The sequence below is a fragment of the Electrona antarctica genome, assembly GCF_951216825.1.
Source record: "Electrona antarctica genome assembly, chromosome: 11".
NCBI lineage: Eukaryota > Metazoa > Chordata > Actinopteri > Myctophiformes > Myctophidae > Electrona > Electrona antarctica.
Window position 1 is genome coordinate 698,837 of NC_136792.1, and position 10,704 is coordinate 709,540.

The following is a 10,704-nucleotide window of genomic DNA, read 5'->3' on the forward strand; positions in this document are numbered from 1 at the left end:
ACGTTTAAATATATTGTCTTGTGATGAGGCCATCACTTGATGAACTTTTTTTTAACTGTTTTGATGAGGCTATAGAGCCTGAGTCTGGTGTAATTTACACATCCATACCTGGCTTGTTTGTTGTCCTGCCATTCTGAATTTCCATAAACGTTTTTTTTTTTTTATTGAGTCAAATGAGAACTGTGTACCAAAAATAAACAAATGATCCCGGCGGTTTCAATATGAAGGCTCATAAAACCTTAATTTTTAAACTTAAAAACAAAAGCCCAACATTTTCATTAGATATTGGTCCAAAGTTTGTGGGTAGAACTTTTCATGAATTTGAGTAGACTAGACTAGACCGTCGGCTACCGGCCTACTTGAGAACGATGCAACTTAACCTAATAATACCCGTTGTCAACTATACTCTCTGCATCTGCCTGTGTGTGAAGAGGGCAAACTGACTGACTGTGAAAAGTGGACTCAGTTTGCCCTCTTCAGACACAGGCAGATATAGTCCTGTGACGAACAGTCAAAAAGTGCTTTAGTTTTTGAGATACCCCTACCGGGCTTAGGACCAAACACAACATAGTTTTTCCTCATCTATAAGGCCTCCCATACATGAAATGGATTCTTGTATAAAAATATTTTACTGCAAAAGTGGTGAAATTGATATTTAAAGTTATACACCCCAAAGTAAAAATACAGCCTGTCCGTCTGGGGATTAAGGCATATAAACTCATGTAGAGTCACAATGGAAGCTCTGAGAGGTTTACAACTTGGCATACTTGAAGCCAGGACATCCCTCTACATTCTACAAAAAGAATAATGTCAATATGTGAATGTAAATATGAGATATAGACATTTGAACACATACCTACAATAGGCGGAAATGTAAATCTATGTAGAGTATCTTCTTTACTTTGTAGTGACTCTGACATGGATTGTCATAGCAACACATATGAGGGCTTGTATGGAAGGTGTGGTTCTGCTGAATCCAGCAATACCAATTGTGTAACTGTAGCTTGAATATACATGGAGTTATGGCACTAAACGTATATGGTTTCCCAAATGGGAGGAAATAAAGCAGTCCTAAATGAAATCTACAGTATCAAACAGATTAGTTTTATTTTGACTTCACTTATGCAAGGGTGGGGAAATTATAACAAATTCACTTGAGTAGAAGTCCCTAAAACATATGAACAAATGCGAAATTGTGAAAGTATGCAGCTTCAACAATAGTAGGCTACAGAGAGAAATGCAGCCATACAATAGAACTACCTAACTATTATTTAGCACACCTGGATGAGTGAAACCAAGCTCAATGCTCAATGTTATCCTCATACCAGCAAGTTCATTCATGTAGAGTTGATATAATCATTTAACATGTTTGTTTAAGGTAAAGTTGTATTTAGCTCCACCGCATCTGCATTGTATTGCCTATGGCTTTCTTCATAAACGGACAGGTAAATCATTGCAAATATTTTGGAATATGAAAAGATTGGAATAATGGCAAATCAAGTAGCTATCTGACCTAGCTTTAAGTTCCATTTAGTGTAACAGAGCATGTCCAGTAGCCATTGACAATAGTAGAGCCCTGACACTGTAGGGTGTCGTGTAGCACGCATCGGCCTGGGTGACAGCAGACTGCTGGGCATGGGGAGTCAGATCAACATATGGAATTAATTCTGTACTGGCCATATATGGAGCGTGTCTTGAGTATACAGGGATTAATGAGGTCAGATCAACATACAATATGCAATGTCAGAACAGGTCAGCTCCATTTATGGAGATCTAAGGGTTTGAGGTTTGAGGTCAGATGTAGAGTTGCTGGCCAATATTGATGACATCAGGGATCTTCATATATGGGCATTCCCATATATGGGCTTAATATTGATGAGGTATCTCCATCCCTGATGATGTCACGTGATGTCACAAGGTGACTATAACTAACTGACTGACAGGACATTTATGTTTTCATAGTAAATGTGACGTGTGGTCTGTAACATGGTTAAAAAAACATCCAAATACAAATAGAAAAAGGAAAGTGACACGGTCCATAATGTCAAAACCTCTGCAGTAGAAGATCTTCAACACTAAATGTTGCTCAACAGAGAAATTATGATGATGTTCATAAAACCCTGGCTCCATATACCAACACTATGCTCTCGTAACCTGATCGTATGAAGATAAATATACAATATATAACCTCTGACTGGGAGTTATAATGATATACTGAAGACTCTGAGGAAGATGTGATGTGATGATGGTCTAAATACAGATCCTGGAAACTGAAGGAAAATCTCATACATTACAATTTGAATTGTAGATTGAGCTGAAAGGTCTGATGTGGTATGCTCTGAAAGTGTGCCCATGGAATATGCACTGGAAGCTGCACGTCCAAGAAAAAACACACCCGTGTGAACTGAGTGGTGCAAGGTCTTATATAGCCTGATCAGCTGTGGTCTGACGTAATGTCAGTGACCATAGTAACCATGCTAATTTTTTTGGGTCCCACGTACAGGTACACACACACGTACAGGTACACGGGTACATACACGGGTACAGACAAAGCTGGTTGTTGGAGTGGTTTGCACCACTCAAAAAACAGAGCTGTAGAGCTTCAGATTTATTGATGAAGAATATCATGGACCAGTGTCTTCAGTATGTCATCATAACGCTTAGTTTAGTGTCATCACTTTCATTTAATTAATTAAAATAGGTGAACATTTGGTCTGCTGTTCTGATTCTTTGTTTTGTCTGGCAGCTGCTTTAATTCCTTTAGAAGTTTAAGGTAGCTTTTATGATGTTTATATAATACAAGAGCAGCCGACGATACAACTTCCTCAACCTTCCTCATACTACATGAAGGACCTTGTCTCTGTTACTATTATCAACCTTATTCAGTCTTCTTGATGAGACTGGTGCAGGCATACTCTCACTCTCAACATTTGCAACTTGTTCTGACTGGTGTAGTTTGCTCAGCAACATGATACATGATAAGATATCTTTAATTTGAAGGAAAGTATACTTTCTGTATTTGGAGCCAGGGTTTTAATTATCATCATCATCATCATCATCACTCTGTTGAGCACCATTTAGTATGTGTTGAAGGTCTTCTGCTTTAGGGTTTGTGACATTATGGATCTTGCTTTTTACTTTTTCTAAATGTTTACCACAGATGATACAAATATTTGGATCCAATGTTTGTACATCACACTCCATTCTGGTAAAAAAAAAAAAGAAAGAAAAATACTTCAGGTTCAGAATTCATCAATCAACTATGTTTTGTCCGACCGTACACTATGGTTAGGCACTATGCACAGTAACCATGCTGTTACAAGTGATACTAATTAACCATTCTGGTGAAACACAGTCTGGGCTTTGCTATTAGGCTACTGGACAGGACTGTTACACAAAATGGATCTTTAAATGTTTTTTTTTTGTGGCTTTCGCCTTTATTTTATATTTTTTTATGGAGGGACAGACAGTAGGCTGACAGGAGATGGGGGGAAGACATGCAGTAAAGGCCGTCGGGATCGGGAGTCGAACCCGTGGCACACTGCCAGACTGGATTGCCAGCCAAGGTGCCTGGACCACTGAGCCATGGCCCAGGCCGAGCCCCTACTATTAAAGCTAGATCACTCTCCAGCTAAATAGCTACTAGACTTGACAAGGTTCTTCTCATCTTTTCACATTCCAAAATATATGCTGTGTCAGTTTATGAAGAAACCCAAATAGGCAACAAGATGCAGAAAGAGCAGATGGAGCCAAATACTGTAAAAACTTGACTGTAACCAAATTATTATGTAAAATGATATCAACTCCTACAGAAATGAATTACTTTAATTGCATTGTTCCATAAGTATTGTCTTATTAATACTGGTAGAACTTAAGAGGGACACAGGGAAAATATGAGAATTGATTGTTTGTTTTGTATAAGGGATGTGAAAAGTTACTGTACATTGCTTTTCTAAATAAAGTAAAGTTTGCTAGACTCTCGTAGTAACTAATGACTTGCAGTTATGAGGATAACATTGATAATTGAGCACCCTCATCCAGGTCTGCTATATAATAGTAGTTCTATTGTAGGCCTGCATTTCTCTGCAGTATTGTTGCAGCTGCATATATTCTTTTCACAATTTCTTGTTTGGGATTTGGGATTTCATACATTTCTTCTACTCAAGTCAATTTGTTATAATTATTCCACCATTGATAAGTGAATAAAACTAGTAAGTGTGGTTGCACTGACGTGAGTCACAAAGAATATAAGGTCCTGGGAATTGTTACCGTTTGTATTCTATATTGTGATGACAACAGTGTGTGAAGCATATGACAAATAGCTTCACTTTTCTGTTGTGCAAAAGTTAACAAATCACACCTGTGTGACTATGAAGTGAGGGGCGCTAATATATTAGAGTTATTAAGTCTAACTCATGTTGATTAGGTGATGTAATGGTAATGTAAAACAAACGGTGCCAACACATTAAATGCCATTAACAATAAAGAGACAAGACGTAATGATGGACAATATGATGCAAATGTTCCCTTCATTGGCAATGGCGTTTTTAAAACAAACATTGAACTAATAAAAACATTAAACCTCCCTCAAAAAGCACTTTGCTGGCAAAGAAATATCGGACAGAGAACAATAGTGGGTTGCCTAGAGCAACCACACTAACTAATGCTGTCGATTTCATTAGAACTGTTATTCCCCCCATTTGGGACACAATTTACGTTTAGTGCCATAACTCCACGAGTATGCAAGCTACAGTTACACAATTGGTATTGCTGGATACAGTAGAACCACACCATTCCTACAAGCCCTCATATGTGTTGCTATGACACTCCATGTCAGAGTCACTGCAAAGTAAAGAAGACACTATATAGATTTACATATCCGCCTATTGTAGGTATGTGTTCGAATGACTATATCTCATATTTACATTCACATATTGACATTATTCTTTTTCTAGAATGTAGAGGGATGTCCTGGCTTCCAATATGCCAAATTTTAAACCTCTCAGAGCTTCCATTGTGACTCTACATGAGTTTATATTCATCAACCCCCAGACGGACAGGCTTCATTTTTAGTTTGAGGTGTATAACTTTAAATATCAATTTCACCACTTTTGCAGTAAAATATTTTTATACAAGAATCCATTTCATGTATGGGAGGCCTTATAGATGAGGAAAAACTATGTTGTGTTTGGTCCTAAGCCCGGTAGGGGTATGCCAATTTCTGGGGGCCATTGTCACAGTACTAATACAGACTGTGAAAAGTGGACTGGTTAAGTAGGCTAATCAATTGTCAGGTGTGGGGTTTGAGCTATGCCTGTTCAAAGTTAGCATTTTCAATTGAGTGCTATAGCGCCACCCTTTGGCCAATGGTTGTGAGCTTTGCATCCTAGCCCTCTATTCATATTGCCAAGTTGCATTAAAACCGACTCTACAGTTAAGCCAGAACTGCATTTTTGGCGGAAGAAGGAGAAGAAAAAATCACACCCGTGTGAACTGAGTGGTGCAGTGACGTCACACACTAACCATAGCAACCATGCTCACCATGCGTGGGGCCACATACAGGTACACACATACACAGGTACATACAGACAAAGCTGGTTGTTGGAGTGGTTTGCACCACTCAAAAAAGACAAATACAATAAGGGACAATTTGGGCTTGGACAATAAAAAAATCACACCCATGTGAACTGAGTGGTCACACACTAACCATAGCAACCATGCTCACCTGTGCGTGGGGCCACGTACAGGTACCACGTACAGGTACACGGGTACAGACAAAGCTGGTTGTTGGAGTGGTTTGCACCACTCAAAAAAAACAGAACTGCAATTGTTGGCGGAAGGAGAAGAAGAAGAAAAAATCACACCCGTGTGAAATGAGGGGCGCTCTTGTCATCGTACATCAATTCATGTTAGTGGACATTGGACGTTGCTACATAAGGTATACATAAGCTGGTCCCTTATTAGCCAAGCGCTCCCACCAACATGTGATTGGTTAGCCGATTTGCTCGTTTACACATGACGTAAGTTTTCCCTTCAATGTCAACGGCGTTTAATGTTTTGATGTTTAATTTACGTCATATTTAGCGGAAAATGATCAGCTCTTATCGTCATACATGATCATGCATCATCTCATACTGGCCAATCAGAATGCCTGTTGCCTGTGATTGGTTAGCTGATTTGCTCTTCAATGTCAATGGCGTTTAATGTTTTGATGTTTTAATTTACGCCATATTTAGCGGAATTCTGACGTAATTTCTCCGTTCATTGCAAATGGCAAATATTGAGACATGTGGGGACAACGGAGGCAGATTGAGCTGTTATGGTCACACCTTAGCAGACATTTGACCTGAATTCCCCTTTCATTGGCAATGGAAAGTCTTGAGACGTGTGGGGACAAAAGCTGTTTATAGAAGGGACAGATACAATAAGGGACAGATACAATAAGGGACAGATACAGATACAATACGTTTTACAATATGTTTTACAATACGTTTTTTTGTTACGCTGATTGGCTGAAGGGGTTGTCTGTCAACGCTGTACTCCCACAACCAACCATGCATTAACACTAGCGCGTCGGAGCGGTCAGGCTGACCGATTTTGAAATTTTGAAGTGGATTTTCTTTGCCCATGAAGTCCTGAGAAAGTTCCCCTTGCATGACTTTTTCTAAATGTTCGATTCAAACCATCTCTGTTTTTTTTTTCATCTGAAACGTTTTGGAAATATGATTTTAGACATAATTCTACTAAAATGTCTGCTCTTTTGCGGTCCGTGGGACCGCTCTTAGAGCCCTCACCCTTTCTCCCCCACAAGCCGTGCTGTTCACACCTTCCTCCCGGCTGGAGACGGGCATTGTTCAAGCTAATGTGTCATTTGCATTCCAACCTACATGTGGAAGTCCACATGTAGGCAAACTTACATTACAAACTTACATAAACTAAATGTTGTTTTAGATGTTATATTTCTTATATGCGGTTTGCAGAAATAACGATGTCTGACTTTATTTCTCGAAACGGAAAAAGAAATATGTTGACTATACACACCATCTTTAGCATAATTATGTTGGAATAATAAAGTTTATAGCATTGTGACTATGTCGCGCATATTCATTTCATATATCAGCGCATCAAAAATATTTTTACTTTATTTTTCGGAGGGCACGCTAAACGAACAGTGTAAAAATGACATGAATCAATGACATGAATCATTCCAACGCGATAGACCTCCTTCCCTATAATGTATCCCCTCTATATAAAAATGACAATATATAACGCTAATGTCGTATTTATTTTATTGTCTCAATACAAAGATGGACAGTGTAATTGCTGCGCAAGGGTAATTAATTATAGTGACATGTGAGCGCTATATTGAATATATAGCGCTCAGATCGTCACTATAATTATAGTTTCTGAAATGAAAAAGAAAATATGGTGTGTTGACTGACTGGCGTATTGTTTCCACCTATATCTATTGAGCATAGCTAAATAAATACATGTTGACTATACACGCCATCTTTAGCATAATTATATGGGATAATAAAGTTTATAGCATTGTGACTGAGCTGTGCATGACATTTCCTGTTGGCTGTTTTCAATGAAATGACTTGTGTATAATATGAATAAATGCTACATCCTACATTTATTTTGTACCGTAGGCTATAGTTTTTGAACGAATATTACCATGTAGGCCTGAAATGTTTGGTGTTACATCACAAGCATGCATGTGTGACATCAAATCCTTTATACACATTTTTTGCATCGTAGTTGCAAGGTGACAAGAGCAGGAATGTGCAGAATAGCCCAATCAGAAATCCATTCGATTGTTATTGTGTTGATTGTGTTTGAACTATTGAATCAATCAGTATAAATAATTCTGCACATTCCTGCTCTTGTCACCTTGCGCAAGGGTAATTAATGACATGAATCATTCCAACGCGATGAAATGAAATGAAATGAAATCTATATTTACCCAGGGTATCTGGGCTAAGCTCAAGAACTTGTTTCCAGCCAGGCCCTGCTCATAGAACACATTTCATCGTAGTGGTTGATGCCTTGTTCAAGGGCATTTCAGCGGTGGTAATTTTAACGTGTCGGACGGCTGGTTCGAACTGGGAACCTTCCGGTATCAAGACCGCGCCGCTATCCGTTCGGCCACCGCTGCCTCCTTCCCTATAATGTATCCCCTCTATATAAAAATGACAATATATAACGCTAATGTCGTATTTATTTTATTGTCTCAATACAAAGATGGACAGTGTAATTGCTGCGCAAGGGTAATTAATTATAGTGACATGTGAGCGCTATATTGAATATATAGCGCTCAGATCGTCACTATAATTATAGTTTCTGAAATGAAAAAGAAAATATGGTGTGTTGACTGACTGGCGTATTGTTTCCACCTATATCTATTGAGCATAGCTAAATAAATACATGTTGACTATACACGCCATCTTTAGCATAATTATATGGGATAATAAAGTTTATAGCATTGTGACTGAGCTGTGCATGACATTTCCTGTTGGCTGTTTTCAATGAAATGACTTGTGTATAATATGAATAAATGCTACATCCTACATTTATTTTGTACCGTAGGCTATAGTTTTTGAACGAATATTACCATGTAGGCCTGAAATGTTTGGTGTTACATACATGCATGTGTGACATCAAATCCTTTATACACATTTTTTGCATCGTAGTTGCAAGGTGACAAGAGCAGGAATGTGCAGAATAGCCCAATCAGAAATCAATTCGATTGTTATTGTGTTGATTGTGTTTGAACTATTGAATCAATCAGTATAAATAATTCTGCACATTCCTGCTCTTGTCACCTTGCGGGGAAACTCCCCCCATTATTTGTAATAGCCCAATCAGAAATCAATTGACATTTAAATTAGCCTATACAACTTTGATGCAGAAAATGTGTATAAAGTCACAGTCACTGGTCATTTCAGAAACATAACCGTCAGACGACATGATGAGAAGGACAAGAGAACGACGTTACACTGCAGCAGAAGCAGCCAACCTCCTTCAACGGCAGACTGCTTTCGGCGATGTAGACAGCGATGATGACGCACCGTTTGGGGATTTCGGAGGAGACGCACCACAGGCTGAAGTGTACTACCCGCCAGCTTCAGATAGTGAGTCTGAATGTGACACAGAGGACTTACCTGAAACGTCTCAGCCCGAGTCTACCACGACTGAGACAAGTAAAGATGGAACCATATGGTCATCTATGCAACCTGGGGCTGGCCGCGGCAGAGTGCCCATGCGTAATATCTTCGCAGCCAGACCAGGTCCCACTGCTTTTGCCAAGGTCAGAATCCACGACGAGCTGAGCAGTTTTCTGTGTATGTTTGACCCCAACATATGGGAAACCGTCAGAGACTGCACAGTGAAGTTTGCCCGCAGTGATGGACAGAATCAAGATTGGGATTTGTCTGTTACAGAACTGAAAGCATTCATCAGTGTGTTTTTCATTCGTGCGTTGACGACATGTGGTTATCCATTGAATCAACTGTGGGCCAACGAATGGGGAAATGAGATGGTAAAAGAAACAATGTCTCGTGACCGTTTCAAATCCATCATGCGCTACTTGCGATTTGATGACAAGAACACCAGACTCGCTCGCAAAGAAGCAGACAAGTTTGCGGCAATAACGGACATTTGGAATCAGTTCACAGACAACTGCAAATCTTGCTATGTGCCTGGAGTGAACATCACGGTGGATGAGCAGCTCTTCCCCTCAAAGGCAAGATGTGGGTTTACGCAATACATGGCCAATAAACCAGACAAGTTTGGAATTAAGTTCTGGATTGCTGCTGACCTGGACAGCAAATACTTCCTAAATGGATTTCCCTACCTTGGAAAGGGCCAGTACCGCAGCAGGTAATTTATTTTCCTCTAATAATAATAATAATCATGTATTTAAAATGTCTTTACATCAATGCCTATATGTATATATTTTGCGTTGTAATAACCATTACACCTTCTCCCTGTCATTTGCAGTGATGGCGTGCCGCTGTCTCAAGATGTTGTCCAGAGGCTGGTGGAACCATTCCTCGACAAAGGGCGGAACATCACAATGGATAACTTTTTCACTTCGATGAAGTTGGGGCAGTCTCTCCGAGCAAGAAACACAACGATACTTGGAACTGTGAACAGACAGAGGCGAGAGTTGCCTCCATGCGTACATGGAAAAGAAAGGCTATTCCACACGCAACTGATGAAGAGCAATGATGCCACGCTCACCATCTACCAGAGCAAACCCAACAAAAACGTTTGCATCCTGAGCACCATGCACCGTTCCATCGGGATTGGTACAGACCCCAAAGAAAAGCCAGAGTCTGTAACTGATTACAACCACACCAAGTGGGGAGTGGACATTTTGGATCAGATGGCACGAAACTACAGCGTCAGAGTTGGCACCAGTCGCTGGCCAGTGGCTGTCTTTTACAACATGCTGGACCTGGCTGCCATCAATGCCTATGTATTGTTCAAACAGTGCTTGGACAAACCGCAGCTCACCAGGAGGGAGTTCCTACAGGACTTGGCACTACAGCTCCGTAAGGAACACATGGATGAAAAGGACTCTGCGTCAGTGCCACCACGCACACCTCGGCGCCAGCAGCGCAGCGCACTGCAGCCGCTGCCGACCACACCACAGAACCAGCCTACAACGCCAAGAGCTGCCAAGAGGGCCCAGAATGG